We start from the raw sequence: 19,364 nt of genomic DNA, 5'->3' as shown, positions 1-19,364 counted from the left end.
GTGTGAACACAAATCCTGCTGCTTTTTACAGCTGGATGTTATCTGGGATCCTTTCCAGCTCTGGTGCCATAGATTGCAGAACCCAGCTTGGGGTTTAGACCCCACACTTCTCAGGAGGAGCCCCCTGGCCACTGAAATATATCTTTGGAACTTCAGCTGCTGCCCATGGTAGCCTAGCCATCCCTCTGGTGCCTCCTCTGCACTCCTTACCAGTCTCATTGTAGTGATGTGCCTTCTTCTGTCTGTCCTTGGTTATAAGGCTTCTCTCAAGCTAGTGTTCACTTTGGTTATTCTGGATGATTTTTCTACAATTTAGTTGAAATTCCAGTTTGGTCCTGGGAGGAGGTTTGTGTAGCTTCCACTCACTCCTCTGTCATCTTGCATCTCCTGGTACATTCCCTTTTATTTCTTAAATTTCCTTACAGAGATCTCTAACTTTCTCTTTCTCCTTTTTTGTTCTCTTCTATCTCCTTATATCGACTACTTATAAGAGGTCTCTTTATCTGCCTGTGATAGTTGTTGAAAATGGCCCTCAGGGTTTTGATCCTAATTTGTCACCTTTTGCTTTTGCCTCTCGATTGTCTCTAAGAATCTAAAAAGTTTTAGCATTTCTTTTGCCATCCATCTCAATTTCTTTTTTTTCATATTCTTTCCTAATAATATTTCTAGTTACATTCCACAGTTCTTTTGGTCACGGATCAATTAAATTTTAACAGTGAAATTTGTTTCTTTAATGCTGACATTAAGTACACCAGAAATATTTTTTAACTTATGTTTTGGCATTAAAGTTCTTTTTGTGTCTTCTTCAGCTTTACTCTAGTGTTTGATATTAACCATTCATGGTCAGTATTATAACATGCTCTTGGTCTTGTTCTGTCAGAGAGAATACAGTGTCTCCATCTCTTGTTTCTAATTACATAGTCTGTTTAATTTCTATATTGGCCATCTGGTGAGGTGCATGTGTATCGTCATCAGTTCAGTGGTTTGAAGTATGTGTTCATGATGGACAAGCTGTTGGCTTTGCAGAAATCCATGAGCCAATCTCCTGCTTCATTTCTAAGCCCTAGTCAAAGTTTTCCAATGACGTTTGATTCCATTTCATTTCCTACTTTTGCATTCTAGTCACCTATAATTATCAGCATGCCTTATTTCAGTGTGTGATTAATTTCTTCTCAGATACTTGCATAAAAGCTTTCAATTTCATTTTCAGCCTCTATAGTTGGAGCATAGACTTAAATGATGGTTATGTTCACAGGTTTTTCCTAAAAATCTGATTAATGTTATTCAATATTATTCAGTTCAATCTTGCATTATAGCCTCAATCTCCTGTGCTACATCTTGCAACAGTACTCAAGCCACTCCATTTCTTCTGAGTTTGTCATTCCCAGAATAGAATGCTTCATAGTTACCTTACTGGAAATTTCCCATGCCATGCCATTTTAGTTCATTAACACCAAGCACTTCAATGTTTGGACATTTCATTTCTCATTTTACAATTTCCAGTTTACCTTGGTTTATGCTTCTTACATTTTGTATTCTGATTGTGTGTGTAGTGCGGCATCATACTTACCTTTCCCCTTCGTGTATTTCTGCACATCAGCCAATAGACATCCTTCCAGCTTTGATCCAGTTATATCACCAGCAACAGTGCTATTTGCCTGTACTCTGCTCTTTCCCAGTAACCGTTTGAGTGCTTTTCAACCTGGGAGTCTCATCTTTCATTCAGCACCATCTCATATTTCATTTTGGACTATTTCACCAGAGGGTTTTCAGGTAAAATGAAAAGTTAAGAAAAAGAATAAGAAAAGAAAATGCAGTAGTGATTTACTTCTGCTGTGTAGTGTGCGGGTCCCCATCACATGTGCTCAGGCCTGTGGTGTTGCAATCACCAAATCTTCTGAACTGTACATGCCCCTGCAGGAGCTGGCTTCATAACCTTATAGAAATGTTGTTTATCTCATTTTCTGGGAAATATTTAAATAAATAAAGTAAAGACTAAACAAAACTTACTGTTCTTACCTTCCCCCTTCCTACCCATATAGTACCTACTGAGTGTCAAGCACTGTGCTGGGTGCTGTGTGAGGCAAACATGATAACCACTACACTACAGAAACCACCTGGGTGCTGTGAAATAAAAAAAAAGCTGAATTAACATGCATTCTTTTTGATAATCAGCTAGCAATCTAGTGGAGAATGCAAACATACATATGCTGAATGTAAGATGTTGACATTATGCTATAGTAGAAATAACAACAAAGTATTTTGAAAATATGGATTCTAAGTCCCCAGAGAGCCAGGAATATGTGTCTTGGCTACTGCTTTTAATTTCATTGCTTAGCAAGGAGGTAACACAGAATCCAGCAGAAGTAACACATACCTGAGTATGGTTAGTAGGGCAATAATATGGGTGTAATATTTTATAGTTTTAATTTGAACACTTCACCTAAAATGTCATATGATGTGCTTGAGTGAGCTGTTGTTATGTTACAGAGTTACATACTCATGATTTTGTAATATAAGATTTTATAGTTAAAAGGGGAAGTATTTGTTCCCCTGTACATAGTAGGTATGTACATACATAGTAGGCATGTTCCCTGTACCTAGTAGGTATTTAAAAAGCAGAGTGAAGGGATGCTTTGTCTAGCTTCTGTCTGGAATAGATAAGTGGCAAGTAAAATTTAACAGAACAGGTCATGTTTGAATTGGGATACAAGGATATTCTTTCTCATTTAACCTATTTTCTCCGTGAAAAGAACCTAAACTCTTCAAACTTTTTCCCCTTCTATGGGGACCCCACTTTCTATGATTGACTGTAATTTTCACCAGCAGTGTGTGAGAGGTCTGATTTGCTGTACTCTCACCAACACTTGGTTTTCAACCTATATTTACTAATAGTCATTAGTCTATTAGTACATGCCTTTAAAAAGGCACGTACTGCCGTTTCATTGTGGCTTTAATTATCCTTTCACTGGTGACCGATAACATTGAGCATCTTTTTCAAGTGTTTACTGGCCATTTGTACATTTTCTTTTTTGATGTGTTTTTCAAATCTTTTGCCCATTTCTATTTTAATTTTTTTGTTATGAAATTTCTTTATATTTTCTGGATACATGTTCTTTGTCTGACCTGTGTTATGGATATTGTCTCTTAGTCTGTGGGTTGCCTTTTAGTTTTATTAACAGTGATTTCAAGGAAAAATGTTTTATGTTTTAATTTAATTATCCATGTTTTTATAATTGTCATGTTTTGTGTGTTCTAGAAAACCTTTGCTTAAACCTTCTAGAAATTTTATAATTTTAGGTTTTACATGTAGGTCTGGGCATAATTTTTAGCTTATAGTGTTAGAGAAGGCTCTCTTATTTTTAAAAATTAACATGGAAATCTAATTGTTTTAGCAATATTCATTGCAAATAATTTTAGTGTGTTGACTTTTCTTGGTACCTTTGTAAAAAATCAGCTAACTATAGTTTTGTAGATCTATTCTGAACTCTTGATTTTATTCCACTTCTTTATATGCCTAGACTCCTACTGCTCCCAAGAATCTTGGTTTCTGTAGCTGTATGACATTAAATGTGGTACATATTCTAATATGTTTTTTGTAAGAGAGTGCTTAGCAATGTAATCCCATGTCCTTTGTATTTATTTCCACACAAATTTTAGATGGTGTGATTTAGTTTACCTGTCCAAAGAATTAGGTTTTAGTAATTAGGTCTTATTATTTGTCTGTTTTCTAGTTTTATTTATTTCAATTCTTTCTTTATTATTTTTATCTTTGACTTACTTTGGTTTTATTTTGGTGTGCTTTTTCCAGCTTTCAAACGTTGAAGCTTAAATCACTGATTTTTTCCTCTTTTCATGCAGACTTTTCTTGTTTTCAAATACAAGCATTTGCATCTTTAGCTGCATCTTATTTTTCTGTAAATTTAATAGTTTGGGTTATAATTGTGTATTCACATGAGTTTTCAGAAATAATAGAAAGGCACAAATAAACTCGGAGGACACAGTGCTAAATGAAATAACCCAGACACAGAGAGAGACAAACACCATGTGATATCACTTTTATGTAGAATCCAAAACAATAGTCAAACTTGTAGAATGACAGTTGTCAGGAGGTGGGGGGCATGAGGTAGGGGGAAATCGATGTTGGTCAAAGAGGACAAAATTCCAGTCTAAGATGATTAAGTCCTGAGGATCTAATGTGCAGAAACTACTCCATATACTTGAAGAAGAAAGGAAAGTGATTAAAGGAGATGGCAGTTCCCAAAATCACTGGAGAGGCTCAAGGACTATGTTGTAGGCCAAACCTTCAGGAATGTGATTCAGAGCAACACAGAACTACCTCCACCTGAAAGCACTATTTGTAAGGCCACAACTGATCACTGCTGCAGTGGCACTTGCCATATCTTTTACATACACTCAGAAAGTGAAGCATGGGTTTCCTTCACTGAGATACAGCAACACAATCTCTGGAGTAAGAAACTTTCACTGATACGAGTGCCACTGATCTCACTACTACAACTGTCTCTTAACACTCCTCAGCACTGCTGCAGAGTATTTCTTCTTTTTTGTGACAATATTTTCTTGCAGATGACCCCAAAAGGGCAGAAAGATGGTCTCTAACAGATCATTTGTGTCTTCTAAACTTTATAAATTTACACCTAATTGGCAGATTCTATTTTTATTCACATTACTAGCTGCAACAAAGTGCAGGAAATGTAATTTTACACCTCAGCATATTTTGCTAGAAAAAGAGTGAAGAATAGGTTGTATGATCTATAGCATCCTAAACAGTGCATGTCTTGTTTCTCATTTTAATGAAATGTCACTAGAAAAACATCATTATGGTGTGTATTGTATGCTTTTTCTGCATATCAGTTATTATGTTAATTATTTTCTGAATTGATAATGGAGAGAATTTATAGTTACAAAATCTGATGGAAAATTTTTAAACCCCAAACCAGATTGTTCAGGTAGTTTACATTAACTTCTAGTTTTCTGCTGGAATTTCTCTATACTGTTAGACTTTCAGACATGGGTGTCTTTGGGTTCGTGCCTGGAAAATGGCCTCCTTCCTTCCATTCCATTCTCTCTCTAATGTATTCTAATCTGTTACTCCTCCTATTCTGTTTCTTCTGTTACTTTCGTATTTCTGTCTTCTAGACATTTGTTAAATTAACTCACCCACTATGGATAATCTCCCCATTATTTTCACTGTCATGGGTCCATTCTTTTTATTCCATTAGCACCATTACAACTGTGTCTCTGGAGGGAGTGGGGAAAAAAGACTTGAAAAATCAATGAACTTTCAAGTCCTGTTTCCTTTATGAATATTTGAGAGAGCTAAGTTAAAATTTCATTGTGATGGTGAATTTATTTTCTTTCTATGAGTGTCCTTTTATTCTTTTTGTTAAATGGTTTTTGTCGTTATTTTATTAAAGTTGTCCCAATTTTTGTTCCTTTGCCCTCCTCCTCCCATCCCACCCCCTGCTCCCAGTCAGTTTCCACACTATTGTACATGTCCAGGGATCATTCATACATACTCTTTGTCTAGTCCCTTACCCTTCTTTCCACCATTGTCCCCCTCCCTAGCCCCTCTGGCCATTATCAATTTGTTCCATGTTTCCATGCCTATAGTTCTATTTTGTTTGTTAGTTTATTTTGTTCATTAGATTCCAGGTATAAGTGAGGTCATATGGTATTTTTCTTTTGATGACTAGCTTACTTCACTTAGCATAATATTCTCCAGTTCCGTCCATGATGCTGCAAAAGGTAGAAGTTCCTTCTTTCTTTCTGCTGAGTAGTATTCCATTGTGTAAATGTGCCACAGTTTTTAGACCTACTGGTAGCCACTTAGGCTGTTTCCAGCATTGGATATTGTACATAGCAGAACTATGAACATAGGGGTGCGTAAGCTGTTTTGAACTGGTGATTCAGGATTGTTAGGGTGTATTTCAAGCAGTGGAATTACTGGGTCAGAAGGCAGTTCCATTTTTAGTTTTTTGAGTAAACTCCATCTATTTTCCACAGTGGCTGCTGCACCAGTCTGCATTCTCACCAACAGTGCACTAGGGTTCCCTTTTCTCTACAACTTCATCAGCACTTATTGTTTGTTGACTTATTAATGATGACAATTCTGACATGTGTGAGGTTGTAGCTCATTGTGGTTTTAATTTGCATCTCTCTGATGGCTAGTGATGTTGAATATCTTTTTATATGTCTATGGGCCATCTATATATCCTCCTTGGAAAAGTGTCTGTTCAGATCCTTTGCTCATTTTTTAATTGGATTGTTTATCTTCCTGGTATTGAGTCATATGAGTTCTTTATATATTTTGGAAATTAAACCTTTGTGCAGTGTATCATTGGCAAATATGCTCTCCTGTACAGTAGGTTCCTTTTTCATTTTGATGATGGTTTCTTCAGCCATGCAAGACCTTTTTAGTTTGATGTAGTCCTATTTGTTTATTTTTTCTTTATTTCCTTTGCTCTAGGAGATATATCAGCAAAAATATTGGTACATGGAATATTTGAACTTTTTCTGTCTGTGTTTTCCTCTAGGACATTCATGGCATCATGACTTATATTTAAGATTTTTTATCCATTTTGAGTTTACTCTGGAGGTGTACAGTGTAAGTTTGTAGTCTAGTTTTACTCTTTGCATGTACCAGACCAGTTCTCCCAATACTATTTATTGAAGAGGCTCTTTACTCCATTATATTGTCATGCCCCTTTTGTGAACTATTAACTGCTGTAGAGACTTAGATTTATTTCTGGGCTTTCTATTCTGATCCATTGATCTATGTGTGTGTTCTTATGCCATAAAAAACATTGAGTACCAGACTGTTATTTTTTTAAAGATTTTTATTTATTTATTTTTACACAGAGGGGAAGGGAGAGAGAAAGAGGAGAGAAGCATCAATATGTGGTTGCCTCTCGTGTGCCCCTAACTGGGAACCTCACCTGCAATCTAGGCATGTGCCCTGACTGAGAATCAAACTGGTGACCCTTTGGTTCACAGTCTGGTGCTCAATCCATTCAGCCATCCCAGCCAGGACAGTATCAGAGTGTTTTGTTTATAGTAGCTGTGTAGTATAGTTTGTTATATGTTGTTATGAACCCTCTTACTTTGTTCTTCTTTCTCACAATAGCTGAGGCTATTTAGGGTCTTATTTTGGTTCAATATACATTTAAAATTTTGTTCTAGATCTGTGAAATATGGCATTGGTATTTTAGTGGAATTGTATTGAATCTATAGATTGCTTTGGGTAGCATGGACACCTTAAGATCAGGAATAAGACAAGGGTGTCTGCTTTCACCACTCTTATTCAACATAGTACTAAAAATTCAAGCCACAGTGATCAGGTAAGGAAAAGGTAAAAGGCTTCCAAATTGGAAAGAAGGAGGAAAAACTGTCATTCACAGCTAACATGATAGTGTACATAGAAAACCCTATAGTCTCTACCAAAAGCTACTCAACTTAATCAGTGAATTTGGCAAAACAGTGGGATATAAAATCAATATTCAGAAATTGATGCCATTTTTATATACTAATAATGAACTATCAGAAAGAGAAACTGGGAAAAAAAATCCCATTTACTATAGGAACAAGAAAAATAAAGTACCTAGGAATAAATTTAACCAAGAAGGTAAAAGACTGGTACATGGAAACTACAGAACACTGAAGAAAGAAATTAAGGAAGATACAAATAAACAGAAGCATATACATGCTCATGTATTGGAAGAATTAACATGTTTTATCTCTTTATATATTTTGAAACTTTGGTGTTAGGTACATTCACATTTATAAGTTTTATGGTTAATTGAATCTTTTCTTAATGTTTAATAACTCTTTATTGGAATTTATTTAAAGTATATTTATCTAATATTACTGTATATATGCCCAACATACTTATTTTGCTTGAATGTTCCTGAAGTACTTTTTCTTCTCTTAGACTTCCAATGCTTTGTTGTCCATAAATTTTTTGAAGTATAGACTGAGAATTCATATAGTATCTGTACAGTATAATTTGTTTGTACTTTCTATTGGTCCATTTGAAAAATATTTTTCTCTTTTTTCAGTCAGAATCTTTCTACCTATTAGTTTAGAATTTGTTTCAAATCTATGCCTAATATTTAGTTGCTTTTTTTAATCTGTAAAATTTACATAAACATTGTAATAAGTTTTATAGCTAATTGCTTATCAAACAATTCATGGAAAGAAGAATTGATTATTTCTAATTCCTTACTAATATGATTCCTCTAATTACTATTTTCCCATTTATTGGCCAGGATATTTTTTCTATCTTATGATTAATTTTGTATATTGGATACTATCTTCTTTTTGTTTTTTCCTTTACATCAATTTATTTTATTACACTCCTTTTTATTTTTTATTGTTGTTCAATTTTAATTGTCCCTATTTTCCCCCTGTTGCTCTCCATTTGCCTCATCCAACCCCTGCTCCCAGAGACAATCTCCTCCACATTGTCCTTGTCCATTGGTCCTTTGTACCTGTTCCCTCCTTTCCCCTGTTATACCCCTCTCCTCTGGTCACTGTGAGTTTATTCTTTATTTCCATGTCTCTCATTCATTTGTGCTCATTTGTTTGTTTTGTTGATTAAGATACTATCATTGTTGTTTAATATATTTAATGTTTGTTTTTAATTTTTCTGACACATGCCATTTTTTTTGCTCAGAATTTTTCCTTGTACCTCGGACTTTACTTTGGAATTAATTTTTTTTTAGTAAAAAGTGTGCTTTAAAAATATTTTTAGTTAGAATCTATTACTTGAACATTTTTTAAGTTTGTATCTAAAAAAACTTTTATTTTTACTCTCATTTCTCAAAATTAATTTTCCCTGATACAGATTTTGAGGATTACAGTTTATTTTTAAGTCATCACTATGAAGACATATCACACTGTCTTGAATTTTAGTGTTGTCAATATTTAATTATAAGCCTAGTCTTAGATTAATCAACATCTTTTCACTGAATATATTTAATTTTATCTTTGGCATTTTACTATGATGTTTCTAATTGGGTTCTCTAAATATTTACTTTGGGGGGATTAATTATCTTACTTAAATTTGAATGGTGATGTTTTCAGTCGGTCATCCACAATTATCAACCACATTTCTTTAACTGTTGGTTTCTTTAATTGTTTTTGTTATCTCCTTTAGGAAATCTAAACAAGTTATGTGAGATCCTCTTACTCTATCTAATCTGCACTTTATAATCTCTTTTTTATTTTCCATGTTATTATCCTATGTTCTATTGTTTGTGTAATTTTTTCATTTCCATTTTATATTATATTAATGCAAGATGAATCTTTAGATCTTCCTCCTTTACTATACTTTTTGTCCACTAAGTTTCTAAATTTAATAATGACATTCATGCCTAAAATTTAAATTTCAGGCTTTTTTTAATCCATTTGGCTATACTATCCAAAGTATCTTGCTTTCAAATATATTGAACATATCATCCTCATATTCCTGTCTGATAATTTCACTGTCCACACCTTTATGGGTTTGACAGTTGGCCCCATGTTATTGCACACTCCAGTGCTTGCAGAATCCTATCCCATTTAGGACATAGAATTTTTGTTTCTTCATTTAATTAATCAACTTTAGTTGTCCTATTGTGGGAGGTGTTTCAGTTTATCTGGTATGTGGCTAAAAATAGATGTCCTTGTATTTTTCCAAATATTTTAGTTTTTTAATTATTGGACTTAGTCTATATATATTACCATTTAAGGAGAGTCAATAAAAATAGCAACAGTTAATAGGTAAAGACATTTAATGATGGCATATAATATCTGATATTGGAGAGGTGAGTTATTTTAACCAAAGGAAATACCACAGTATGACTCAGGGTAATGTGTTTTAAGATGGAAAAAACCATTGTCAAGTTTCTTCACAATGACAATAGTCATTATGTGTAGGGGACTGTTCTGTGTGGCATGGGGAATGTAGCCCCTGATTTGGAAAGCAATGGGGAGTGAGGTTGGCACATAGGACCCAGGCCCATGGATAGGTTTTCCTGTGGGGAATCAGGCCTGCATTGTACCTAGGCTGTTTTGAGGCTTGCTTTTGCTAAAACTCCCTCACCCTGAATTGAGGCAGAAAACATTTACTGCATATTTTTAAAATAACTTCCTAAACTCTATGCTAAATCTCCCAAGGATGAGTATAACCAGTTCAACCACTTTTCCCTTTGCATTTGCAAATATCCTTCTTCTTTGATGTAATTAGCAATATCCTCTCTGTTTTCTGTAAAAGGTAACCACCTAAAGCAAACCTGTGCATAGTAAATGAGGACCATCCTTGATGTAATGTGCCCAGAAAAGCAATACAAGCCTGTCCAGGCAGGAGTCAGGCCCACTCTCTCACTCTGAGAGTGGCTATGCCATCCCTTTTTCTCCACGGGACTTCTGCATTCTGTGTAAATTTGTTCATTGCATCTACAACACACAGACCCCGCAGACTGGGGTCTGCAGCAATTATGTGCTCTATTCAATTTTATTTTCAAAGTGAATAAAAAGATTTCACAATTTTTTCTAGTTTAGTATCTTTTCCTGATAATGCAAGCAAGACTACAAATGATAGTATAGAAAACCACCATATATCTTTATTTGCTTATTAAAGGTTGTATGCAAAAATAATATCTACGTATTAGAATTTAAGTAGCTCCTAATTCTTCTCAAACTTTCTTATGATGTGTCTAGGTCTGGATTATTTATTTTCCTGGAACATGGTATTTCTAAAGTAGAGATAATAAAGTACACTTGATGAAAACTTTTGTAAGATAAGATTGGAGGTGCTTACCACAATATGGTCACATTGATCAAAGAAGAGCCCGTATCTCTCATTTCAAAGATAATAATCATATACCTTACGCTCAGCTGAAACATACAAAATTAGTCATATTTTTATCACCTCTTTTGGAGAATATTTAGAATCTACTTATTCTTACTACTTTCTCTATTACCGTCTTGTAAGTAATGACAGTGCTGTAGCATGCTGCTTCTCCCATGTCCTTCCTCTAGTCTATGCCACACAAGAGCAAAAGAGAAGGCTGTAACATCTATTCACTCCACAAGTTAAAAAATGGATGAGGATGAGAAAGATAAAGTAATTTACCCAAGGTCACACAAGGAATCTCTGTTTGAGTATGTAACCTACATTTACATCACATAATTTCTGTGTCTAACAGTTTAAACTGCTGGGTTCTGGGGGAGATTTATGAAGAAATCTTCCTCCCAATAGCAAGAGCTGGGAAAGTTATAGAATGTCAAGGTCTTATATCCATCCAAAAGATTAGGTCAAAGTTAAGACGAATTGTGGCTTAAACAGAATAGAACTGCAGCTGGACTTTCCCCAAGATTTTACCTGAAGTATCTGGATCTTTTAAAAGCTTTTTGAGGCCACGCATCTCCAATGTCGGTGTGATGTGATCAAAGTTCTACACTGACTGTTCTGGCTTTGAACCTCCTTGCTTTCTTTATAAGAGGGTGAATAACAACTTTCAGCAGAGTGAAAGACAAACAACTTGATTGCCAGAAGGAAAATAGTACCTCTTATTAAAGGTAGAAATTTATTAGCAACTTAAAAATATGTAAACTAAATACCAGAATGTACTTGAAATAATTAAGCTACAGAGAGGTCAGATGTTGAATTAAAATGTGTCATCTTGGCATTTTAGATGAAAGCTGAAGATAGCATCCAAAATGTTTTCTTAGTTATGAATCAAAGCATCAGGATATATGGCAATTATGATCAAAGAGATTCAGACAAACTGAAGCAAGGTGAGATGTTGCATTACATCAGCTCAGCAGGATGAGTGTCAGATTTATTGAGCTCAGCGAGGGCATTGTGTGAGAAGCCACCACAAACATTTGTGAGTGCGTCATACATAACTTGATTTTTGAGAGTTTTATTTTACTTTTGAGACAGTGTGTATTAACTACATGGATGTTTTTCTCTCAATGAAGAGTATGAGAAGGAAATATTGTGACCTTCCAGCATTATTTTCTTTTAAAATAAAATTAGGCTTCTTTATTTTTTGTCCTTTGTTTCCTCTTCTCTTTAGTACTTAAAGGCAAAAATAATTCACACTAGTAATTCAAATCAGTAGATATTTGTAAATCACAAGGGAGGATTTGTAAGTGGATCTGAGCAACAAGGGACTTAAGGGTACTGGGGAAATATTTAACATGCTGCATTTACTTGGAAAATCTATTAGGTATCTTCTGATGCTTCCATGCTGGAGAGGACCCCATACTGAACCCAGAGAAGCAAGACCACTCATAGTTTACCTTCATTGTAGATACTTGGTTTTGTTGGGGGTCAGATAGATAGTTGGGCAGAAATGTGGGTATAGGGAAAATAAGGAAGAATATTGTTCCCAATGAAAATTGTAAGAAGTTATTCACTATCCATGGGAACTATTTCAGAATGTTGTTTTTCTGAGATCCAGTGAGTGGTCTGTGATAAGAGAAACCAATCTTGGCTAACACGATTATTTTTAAGTCCAAAATCTGCCAAAGATCTTGGGCAACGATAATGAAACACACTGAATTGATGGTAAGGAGTCGGAGTATTGCCAACAAATTGTTTTAGTTGAAAGAGGGCTAGACAGCATCTGATGTCCTATAAAGAACATTCACCTATGATTCAGAAGATGAAGTTTTTCAATTGCTGCTACAGCACATGTGAATTGTAGGATTTATTTTCTTTATGTTATCTACTGCAAGATTAGAAGTAATTCTTGAAATTTTTTTTGGCCTAAACTACTAAGGAAACAGTCTATAGAGATAAATGAATGGGCATTTTTCTTCAAATTCAGAAGTTTAATGAACCATTTTGGAGTTTGTAGACCCCAGATGATCTCTAATTTACCTAACACAGCATTCTAAAAGCTTGTAAGATTAAAACAATATTTAGGCTATAAGATGATTCCAATGTTCAAATTTTACAGTTGTGCCAATCAAATATTAGAGAATTTCATTTTCTTCTTCATCTTTAGACAGCCCCTGGCTGGACTATTATTCTGTCCTGTTCTTATCTGACGTATTGCATTTCAGTAAGCTGCTTCTCATCTCATCATTTAATTCATATTTTGAGCCAGCAATGCCAGTTGCCCAACTCACTGAAAAGTATCTCTCCTTGGCAGGTTTTGAAAACTGCCATGACAGTGTTCACTGCATAAATGAATCTGATGTAGAAAAGAAAGAGAAATGGAATATCAAATTAGTGGGATAGAAGGAGACACCTAGGGCAACATTAATCAGTTAGCTAGTGTCCAAAGGAGACTATATGCATTCTTACGACCTGGTCCAGTGTTCATTATTGTTGCTTTCCTCTCCTTCACCCAGCAATAGCATGCTCACTAAATTGAAGTCTGATGTCATTGCCACCATTGAACTTAGGACATTCTATCCAAAAGGAGTTAATTGTTATGTGATGAAAGAGATGACTCACTCAAAAATTGCAGTTTGTGAGGCAATTTATGAGCTGAATAATGAAATACACGTGTATTTGCTATACAGCCATTTTGTCATTTATTGTAATAGCCTTTTACAAGTCTATTTTACATCCACTTAGGTGAAAATTAGGTGCTTATGGACAGATTTCAAATATGAGCAGCTTATAAAAAATGTAGATTTATTTTAACAGAACTCAATTATTACTTGAGGAACACTTACCTGCTGTGCTTTCATATAGATATCCTGATATTTTAAAAATTAATTAAAACCCTATATTTTCCTCAATCATCCTTAACTTAGTCAAAATAAAGTAAAATAAGAGTCTTATACCCTTTTAATTCTTCCCCATATCTCAGTGTTTTAGCATGAAATATTCAGAAGTTGCACTTGCACACTTTTACACTGTGTTTTTTGGCAAAATTAAGGTTAAACTTCAAAGATGCTGAGTGAACTGTAGGGGAGTATAATATTTTAGATACGTTACTACCTATGTCGTACTAAACCTTCCATATGCTGCCTGTTCCTGACCCTTTGAGAAAGCACATCTGAATGCAAGTGACTGAGTATGACGTTATTTAATGAAATGACTGAACTTGAATTATGTCTGATTAAAAGTATGAAAATAATGCACATATTTTGATACTTAAATTTTTTATTTTAAGAAACTACATATAATATACTTCATATTTTATTGTTGTTGTTGTTGCCTGGGTCCACTCAATTATTAAAGTCCCAGAAAATTAGGATGAAGCCCTGTTTCTGGGATAGAATGTGAAAGACTGATTCTGAAAACTAAGGAACGAAGAAGCAGAAAAAATGCAAAAGCATTGCACTGGGAATCATGAGGACAGGGCTCCAGTCCTGGTTATCTTTCCAGTTATTATTTGTGGTCTTGGGTGTTATCTGCCACTCTGGTTCTTCATATGTAAAGTGAGAGTTTTGGACTAGGTGAGCTTTAAAATCTCCTTCTTTTAATTATACAAGTGCTTTAATAACCTATTCTCAGATAATCATAGTTATTCCTCAGGAAATCCTGACAGAAGGATTTTCTAAATAATATTTTTTAAAAATCTTACAAAATGGGGACAAACACTATATAATTTCAAGTTTTAAAAATTGAAATTAATTTTTTTTCTAAAATTGTTATTTCAGATACTAGGGAGAATTACTTAATCTGAGGCTCTGGAAAAAGTGAGCATGGATTCTATTATATTTTTGGAAAAAGTTCACAAAGACGTCTTGAGATTATCTCTTTCATTTTATTATGGTAGGACTTAAACCTCACTACATAAAGCAATGTAAGATTGTGATTATTAGAATTCTTAGTTTATGCTTTTTCTTCTTTTTCCAGCTTCATTGAGGTAGACTTAACAAAAATCACACATATTTCATGTATGCATTTGGATGAATTTGGACATCTGTATATACCCTTAATATCATCATCCACAATCGAGGTAGTGAACATAACCATCACCTCCAAAGGATTTGTTTCATGCCTTTTATTTTTGTGGTAAGAACAGTTAACATGAGATCCACCCTAAAGATTAAGATTAACCATAAAGATTAATATGGTATTATCTTTAAGTACATAATACCATATTAATTATTACATTATACAGTAGATCTCTAGAACTCAAGTTCTATTTCTTGACATTGAAACATACAGAGTGGGGTAAAAACAGGCTTGCAGTTTAGGATACATGAAACACAGACTTTATTCCTGTATTAATATTTATTAATTATTGTTTTACTTTCCATGCAAACATCTGTAAACCTACTTTTTCCCCACCCTGTTTATATCCATTTGATGCAAACCTACTCAAACTTATGGTTCATTTGAATTGCTTTGTGAATCCTTCTATCTCCACTTACACTTATATTTTTGTACCACCTCTGAATTCCCATAACCCTTTGTCCTAGGGCACCTTAGTACACTCTTCCACTTACTACATATTATATCATTTATGTTATATAATGAAGACCCTAAGTCATTACACAACTTGTTCTCTCATCCTAGAATACGTTCTCCAGTTCCTTTTGCCTGATTGTTTCTTGTCATTCAAGTCTTAGAGCTTAGATTTCTCCATTGTAGGGAGGTCTCTAACCATTTAAGGTAAAGTAACCTCTTAGTCACTGGTTATTTTATCATCATGGTTTACTTTCTAGCACTTTTTATTTTTTATTTTAAATTTTTAAAATATGTTTTATTGGTTATGCTATTACAGTTGTCCTATTTTTTCCCCTTTATTCCCGTGCATCATGTAAGCTCCTCCCACCATCATTCCCACCTTAGTTCATGTCCGTGGGTCATACATAGAAGTTCTTTGGCTCTAGCACTTTTGAAAAAGTTACCCTTTTTTAATGTTTCCTTCATTATACATATGCTCCCTGTCTACTGACATCTTGTCTATACCATTTTCTTTTTACAGCACTTCAGAATGGTGACAGGAGACAACAGATGATCAATAAATATGTAATGACTGAATTAATATTTTAGTCTGTATGAATTATTTCATTTTGCTGGACAGTGCTTCAGTTGCAGAACAACATGCCCTTGGTTTCATCTTTTAACCCTCTGTAGTTTCTGGCACATGCTCTTGCATGCCAGAAATACTCAGTAGCTTTTTCACTGATAGAATTGTATTGATGTGTCTGAAAAAACAGTTAGGTAGTTGGAACTGTTACTTTGCAAAATGTAGTTTCTATTGTAACATAATGTCATTACTGAGGACTTAGATACAAACATAAAAAAGAACTCTAAATTTTAGTACGCTAACTTAAAAAATTCATATCAAGGAGAAAATTTCTCCTACCCTTCTAGTTTCTTTGGCTGGTCTAATAATTAAATCAAATTGCTTTAAGATAGATTAACAAGGAACACACAAATTTTGAATTTCATTCATTCGAAGTCCCCAAAATATGCAACCTAAGGGCAAGTTGGGCCACTGATGCTTATATGCTATGTGAAGCTCAGAAATGGGATACAGGCCTGGGGCTTCCAACCCCCTGTGTGTAATTCACAGCACAGTGGAAAGCAGCTGTCTGGTAATTAGGTGTTTGCCCTCCATACAGACAGGCCATTCAGACAAAAGTTAGCTCTGGTGCTAGCACTCTCTGAGCCAGGACCCCTATCCAAATTCTTGCAGGTAATTAAGGGAGAGATAAAAGCTCTTCTTGAGGCTGCTGGGTCTTCAGTGTCTTCAGCTCAAGCTAATCTACATGCCAAAAGGGCACATTTGAGGATGGCATATTCTGCTTCCCTGCAAGGAAAAGCCATTGCACCCTCAAGGGAATCTTGATTTAATCCCTTTCTAAAATATTGTCTATTTCTATTAAACTAAATTCTAGCAAATGGTGAGATAATTTAAATAAAAGATATTTAAAACCAAAGTTCTTGTAAGAAATCTAAAAATGTTGAATGCAATTAGTTATTTTGAATATAACTGGGGAATTTTCTGCATAGAAATCTTTGGTCTGCTCACCAAACAGTCAATTCAACAGTAATATTATTTTTCTATTAATGATTTTAAAATTTTAAATTATATTATGCTTTTATTGCCTTAGGTTATTCAGAAGCACCACATTGTAACTTAAATGTCATGACAAAAGCAAATTTCTAAAATCTCTAGTTTATTTTTGTATGAATTGGGTAATAAATTAAAGCAATGTATTTTTTTGCAACATAAATTGTATTGGATTAGTAATAGACTTACTACTTTGAAAGTAAATTTACTGCCAAATTGGTATTAATTACAATGTAGGAGCCAGGAGGGACTCCCCGAGTCCTTCAAATGAGTACTTTATACGTGAGGGGACTGAAGTAAACTTCTGTACTCAAGGTTCTACAACCAGCTACTTTGTGGTAGTGAGGACTTAACAGTCAGTTAGACGTCCAGATGCAAGCCACTGTTTCTTGGGCTAATGCTTATTCCCACATCGAGCCTGCTGACTCTTATTTTTCTCCCAAAAGGCACCAAGTAACAATTTTCTGAAACAGATGCCCAGCAGTATTAGATGCCAGTAGGTTTTGGCTTATCAAATTTTAAATTATTATTTATTTCAAAGAAGAATTGTCAATTTTTAATACTACTTTGTAATTTAATAAATAATATTAAAATTATACCTAGATCAGGAAAAAATTTTGTTTGATTATCTGGGAGGCCTATGTGGATCTAATACTGCTTTTTTATGAAATTTAGTGAGATTTTAATTGTATAGCAGAGAAGTGTGGAAATGTATGGCTTTTGTGTGTGTATGAAGATTATTTCAATTGCAGATGGCAGGAACTCACCTCAAGTAAGTTTATACAAAAAGCACCTCACTGGCTGGGAAGATCAGGGTAGTTTACGAGTGAAAAGAAAAAGCTATAGAAAAACAAAGAATCTAGGGCAGGACTTACGCACTCAGCACTGCTAAAATGTTCTCCCTTTCTCTCCTTATCTATGTTTAACTTAATTCTGCAAAATGCCTCATTCCTCATATTTAAAATAAGATATGGTCCTTGTCAGGTCCAGCATTATTTCCTCTCATTTTTTAAAGCAATCCTAAGGGGAGCAAGGAGTATTTCATTCCAGATTCTATCAATGTTAAAGAAGATCTTGAGTTGGCACAGTTTGGGGCACCGGGCCACAAAGGGCAATGGAGGATTCCTGCAACAGGCTGATGTAATTAACAACTTCAGAGAAACCACATGTGACCAAGGAAGTGCAACTTCCCTGAAGAAAGGATGCTAGATTTTAAAAGGATGCAAGATTAAAAAGAATATGTACTTCTAGAACTGCAATTTTCAACCTTTTTCATCTCATGTTACACATAAACTAATTACTAAAATTCTGATACACCAAAAAATACATTTTCTTGGTCATCTAGCAAAAAATAGGTATAATTTTGATTTATTCACATGGGATGACTATTGTTGTATAAGCTATTGTGTTTTTATTGGACGATCTAAGGGAAAAGAGGTCAGTGCCCCCGACTAAATAGGTATTGCATGTTTTAAAAACTCTTTCAGCACACCAAGGTACTGATGCACATCGGTTGAAAATTGCTACCCTGGGATATTTTAGTAACGGAATCCCCCCTGCTAATATCTCATGAGTTAGTTTTTTACAGGTTGCATTATTAATTTTCAGTACCAACTTCATGTAGGATATATATTTTCAAAAGTTCAAATATGGTAAACACCTAATATTAATAAAGATGGAGTAAGATTGGCCCTCATATAACTCTGGTAGAAGTGTAAATGGGTAAAAATCCTCTTTGTAAAACAATTTGATGTGTTAAGAATCTTAAAATATTTCATAATCTGAGATCTAGTAATCTACTTCTAAAAGTGCATTCTAATAAAATAATAAAATGTATGTACATATTTATTGGGCCCATGTATAGTCATCGTGAATATTGGAAACAGAGTGAATGTTGAGCAAAGTTCATTTCATTAAACATACGTGTACGATGGGATACTGTGCAGACCACACGTGGTACCCTCCTCACACCATTTTGCTAATATGTCATGTTTATGAGGTGGAAAGGAAACAACTGTCCTTATAAACTATTGGTAAAAATGTAAATTGATGCAGATTCATTGGAAGGATTTTATGTCTATACATATATAATCATAAAAATATATATCAAAGTTAAAACTGCAAATATAGCTTAGCAATTTCATTTCTAGGAATTTTTCCCAGATAGTGTTGTATGTACTCAAAAAGTTTTCACTGCAATATTGTTTGCAGTAGAAAATATGTGGAAATAAGTTAAATGTCTACAAATAAGGGAAATATTAAGTAAATACAGCAGTTACAAAAGAATAATATATGTCTTAATTTGTAAATTGTATTAAGTAAAAAAGCAAGAGATAAACACCATTTATAGTGGATCCT

This window comes from Artibeus jamaicensis, unplaced genomic scaffold (assembly GCF_021234435.1).
Source record: "Artibeus jamaicensis isolate MK-2021 breed Jamaican fruit bat unplaced genomic scaffold, CSHL_Jam_final scaffold_474, whole genome shotgun sequence".
Taxonomy (NCBI): Eukaryota; Metazoa; Chordata; class Mammalia; order Chiroptera; family Phyllostomidae; genus Artibeus; species Artibeus jamaicensis.
Note: the sequence above shows the minus strand (reverse complement) of the source record.